Source organism: Sapajus apella, unplaced genomic scaffold (assembly GCF_009761245.1).
Source record: "Sapajus apella isolate SASKATOON/1434 unplaced genomic scaffold, GSC_monkey_1.0 scaffold105, whole genome shotgun sequence".
Lineage (NCBI taxonomy): Eukaryota > Metazoa > Chordata > Mammalia > Primates > Cebidae > Sapajus > Sapajus apella.
Window position 1 is genome coordinate 6,341,013 of NW_022437045.1, and position 5,044 is coordinate 6,346,056.

The 5,044-nt window shown below is 45.1% G+C and overlaps 1 non-coding gene across 1 annotated transcript; it reads left to right on the forward strand.

The window, feature by feature from the left end:
* The first annotated feature begins 3,295 nt into the window (after nucleotides 1-3,295).
* LOC116536940 lies at nucleotides 3,296-3,436 on the forward strand. Its single transcript, XR_004262890.1, has one exon. It is a non-coding gene; the product is annotated as a U4 spliceosomal RNA (small nuclear RNA).
* Nucleotides 3,437-5,044: the final 1,608 nt, after the last annotated feature.

Here is a 5,044-nt window from a genome sequence, read left to right on the forward strand (position 1 = left end):
AAACATCCCCCAAAGCAGCAATATGTTCTATAGACTTTTGTGACAAAAGTTTATTTTACCTTAAGAGGAGAGATTTCTTGTTTTCTACCTAAAGCATCTGTATTCACGTGTACCATGGTTGCCTTAAATTTGTTGACCAAGTCCATAATGAAGCACCAAGGAACCATTTCCCCCAAAGGTCAAAGCAAGTGTCTACCTTTTAGAGTGACTTTCACCGTTTTTTTTTTTTGAGATGGAATTTCACTCTTGTTGCCCAGGCTGGAGTGCAATAGCACAATCTCAGCTCACGGCAACCTCCATCTCCTGGGTTCCAGCGATTCTCCTGCCTCAGCCTCCTGAGTAGCTGGAACTACAGGCACCCACTGCCACACCCGGCTAATTTTTGTATTTTTAGTAGAGAAGGGGTTTCGCCATGTTGGCCAGGCTGGTCTTGAATTCCCAACCTCAAGTGATCTGCCCGCCTCGGCCTCCCAGAGTGCTGAGATTACGGGCATAAGCCACTGTGCCCAGCCGTCTTTCACTTTAGATCCCCTCCTTAGATCTCACAGCATTGATCTCACCAGAATCCAGGTCCAAACAGACCACATCTTTTTTTTAAGAGGTGAAAATTTGGATTTTATGCTTAAGCCTTTTAAAAATTCTGCAGGCCTAGGGCTGGGTGTGGTGGCTTATGCCTATAATCCCAGCACTTTGCGAGGCCGAGGGGAGTGATCACTTGAGCCCAGGAGTTCAAGACCAGCCTGGGCAACATAGTGAAACTCTGTTTCTACTAAAAATACAAAAATTAGCCGGGTGTGGTGGCATGCGCCTGTAGTCCCAGCTACTTGGGAAGCTGAGGCAGGAGAATCGCCTGAGCCCAGAAGGTGAAGGCTGCAGTGAGCTAAGATCATGCCACTGCACTCCAGCCTAGGCAACAGAGTGAGACTCTGTCTCCAATCAATCAATCAATCAATCAATTTGCACAAGCCAGATTCAGCCCCTGGGCCAGCAGTTTGCAGCCTCTGATTTAACTGTGGTCAAGTAGAAGGAATCTGCTTACCCCGTGGTCTTGATGGTTCCAGAAGAACTATGTGGAAAGGCATACATTGCTGTGTAAACAGGAACACAAGCTGAGGGCTTGTCTTTGCCGCTTAGAGCAGATGATTTCATCACCATCAAGCCCTGTAGTTTTACACTGAGCTGAACAAACATGGTTTTGGAACTCATGAGGTAGAACTGCCTGCTTGTCTTTCTTTCCTATAGTATGATTCATGTCAATAAACCATTGTCAGGAAGATAAAACTTTTTTTTCTTTTTTATTTGTTTTGAGACGGAGTTTCACTCTTGTTGCCCAGGCTGGAGAGCAATGGCTTGATCTCTGCTCACTGTAATCTCTGCCTCCCAGGTTCAAGTGATTCTCCTGCCTCAGCTTTCCAAGTAGCTGAGACTACAGGTGCCCGGCACCACATCTAACTAATTTTGTATTTTTACTAGAGATGGGGTTTCTCCATGTTGGTCAGGCTGGTCTCTAACTCCCAACCTTAGGTGATCCGCCTGCCTTGGCCTCCGAAAGTGCTGGGATTACAGGCATGAGCCACTGCGCCCTGTTGGGTACCAGCCCCAAACCCGTATGTGGGTGCCCTTAGTCCCAGCGGTAACGAGGGATTAAGAAAAGGAAATAAAGACAGAGACACAAGAGCAGAAGTTACAGCATGGGTCCAGGGGACCAATGCATGCATGGGAACCAGGTTGGCCCAGAGCTCTGGGCTCCAGACACTTTTATTATGTGCATAATCTCATTGATCTCATGGGTGTGGAAGGGCAGAGCAAAGGGTTAGGAAATATAGCTGGGGGGAGAGCCCTTGAGATCCTTCTGAGACATGCTAAACTAGTACTCTGAGTTGATCATCGACTGTTATCAGGGTGCTACTGTCTCACAAGTATAGCGGACGAGGAGCTGCTGGGTCTGACCACACCCAGTGCATCCAAGGGCTTTTATCTCCCAAGCATGGAGGACATAGAACAATTAAAATCACTCCATATTTCGAGAATCAAGGCAGAGCCTGAGGTGTTCCGTGATCTCTGCCCTGCAAGGCTTTTCTCCTTCCCTGCTCCCATCTGCAAAGACCCTCCTGGATTTAGTGAGCAGAGGTTGCCTCCCTTCTCAGAGATCTTTGCGCAAGCCCTCTTTCCGAGGCCCTCATACAGTCTCCATGCTGAGAAGGCATTCGTGGGACAACAGCAGTATTCCCTGCTCTACAACCACCCCAGGTGTTCCCCCGTGTTACTGCGCTCTCGGACGGTCTTTACCTTAGGCCTCCTGTTGCCGCCTGATTTCTAATTAACTGCACCAACAATATAGTTTAGTTTGGTGTGTAAGCTTCAGTGTACTCTGAGCCAAGAAAGCTTATAATGATTTAGCTAGAATTAACATAGGTCTCCCCCTGGCCATCTTGACCTACAGTGCCCGGCTAAAACTTTGTTTTTCATAGATACATATGTTGTATTTGACCGGAGCGTAGAAAGTTAGCACCAAAACAAAAGTATGCCAGATTACAGGGTCATTTATTATGCCGGCGACCACAGAGGACTCACGTCTCTCCAACCTGTGGCGTCAAAAGGAGGGTGCCACGGCTTTTTATACCCGAAAAATCACCTTGGGTGTGGGGGTGAGGAGCGGGGATGGGGATGAAAAGGTTTCGGATATTCCAAGGGCTTGGGGATTCTGTGATTCACCTCCTGGGCGGAGACAAGGGCGGGGGTCTCCGGACATTCCAAGGTCCAGGGGATTCTGTAATTCACCTCCTGGGTGGAGACAAGGGTGGGGGTCTCCGGACATTCCAAGGTCTAGGGGACTTTTGTCATTCTGTTTGTTACCTCAGTGGTTTACAGAAGTCAGGATATACATTTGTTTACACATCGTCTGGGTGGTGATAGAAGTCACAGATTTTAGCAGTTACTGATAAGAAAAGGTAAGCAGCTTTACATAGTTTTGCAGAACAAACTAGCAGTTCTATTTACAGAGGCCAAGGACAGTAGTTATTGTGAGAATGGGGCAGTCACTTCAACTTATTTAAAAAAGTTTTGCATTTTATAAAATAGTGTTGCTCAGGTTCTGGCTCTAGGCCAGCGCAATATCACACATACAATGGACTGCTCCATGGGCATGTACCACAATTGTAAAGTGGGCGTTTGTTCTTTTGGCACCTAAAATCTCAGCATTCTGGACCCTTTCCTTCCACGTTACCTGACTTCAACCCCACACCTACGTGTCAGGGTGCTCTATGCTCTCATCGCATCATCAAAAGCAGTTATCAGCTTTGCGCAGTGGCAGTATCGTAGCCAATGAGGTTTAGCCAAGGGGTGATTATTGCTAATTGAAAACTTTTCCCAATACCCCGCCATGATGACTTGAAATGTAGTCAGCGTTGGCAATTTTTGGCAGTCTCTACGGGGACTGAATTTAAAAAAAGAAGAAAACAAAAAACAAAAGCAGTTATCAGGACAGGCACTGGTCTACATGGAACGTTGAGGAGCGTCTGATAATCCGACCCTCCTGTGCCCATGTAGATGCTTAGCCTAAAAGGCTACTGGAAATCTGCAGAGTAAATGTCTCAGGAATTATATCAGCCATAAGATGGGAAAGGGGCAGAGAGTCTTTCCAAAATGCCACCTCCCCTGACCTACCTAATAGGAGCACTAAGGAAAGTTGATGATATTGGATATCTGAGGGTGCTATGAATTTTTTAAAGCGACTTATTTGCTGTTGCTGTTACTTCCCTCCTTTGTGTATTTGGTCTGAATATGTTTTTCACACGCTTTGGACACAAACAAGTTTTTAACTCTATTCAATTATCAAAATGTATATGGGACACTACAAATTGCCCAGCATTGTGTAGAGCTGGGGAAGCCATTTCTACGTCAACTGGTTCAATGAGACAATGGTTGCACATGCAAAATTTGAGAATTTTTTTTTTTTTTTAAGATGGGAGTCTTGCTCTTGTTGCCCAGGCTGGAGTACAATGCTGTGATTTTGGCTCACTGCAACGTCTAGCTCCTGGGTTCAAGTGATTCTCCTGCCTCCGTCTCCCGAGTAGCTGGGATTACAGGTATCCACTATCACACCCAGCTAATTTTTGTATGTTTAGTAGAGACGGGGTTTCACCATGTTGGCCAGGCTGGTCTCAGACTCCTGACCTCAGCTGATCCACCCGCCTCAGCCTCCCAGAGTGCTGAGATTATAGGCATGAGGCACTGTACTCGGCCTAGAATATTCTTTCAAAATGGAATTTTTGATCTTCTGTTAGAGCTTTCTTTTTTCTTTTTGAACATAAGATAATTTCCTAAGCTTCTGTTAAAGAGCTTTCAAATATGCTATAGACCAGAAATTCCAAATTTTATTAATTCACAGTTAGATTGTGTAATCATATTTTACATTAAGCTTTTTGATGCAGCATTTCTACAGTATCTCTCTGTAAAACATATATACATATATAAGCACATATATGTGTGTATATATACATATACATATATATATGATTTTTTAAAACAAAAAACGTTGAGAAAAAGGGTAGGCATGATGGCTCATATCTGTAATCCCAGCAGTTTGGTAGGACAAGGCAGGAGGATCACTTGAGGCCAGGAATTTAATACATACCAGCCTAGGTAAGTGAGACTAGGTCTCTTAAAACAAAACCAAACCCATGCACAACAGAAAGTTCCAGATCATAACTCTAGGACAAAGTTTAAATTAAAATAAAGACATACAGACACATAAATTAGCAAAAAAGTTGAAGTAGTTTCTTTTGTTGTAATCCCCTTCGTGGTGATACAACCGAGCGCAGTGGCTCACGCCTGTAATCCCAGCATTTTGGGAGGCCAAAGCAGGTGGATCACTTGAGGCCAGGAGTTCGAGACCAGCCTGGCCAACATGGTAAAAACCCATCTCTACTAAAAATAAAAAAGTTAGTTGGGTGTGGTGGTGCATGCCTGCAATCCCAGCTACGTGGGAGGCTGAGGTAAGAGAATTCCTTGAACCTGGGAAGGAGAGATTGCAGTGAGCCAA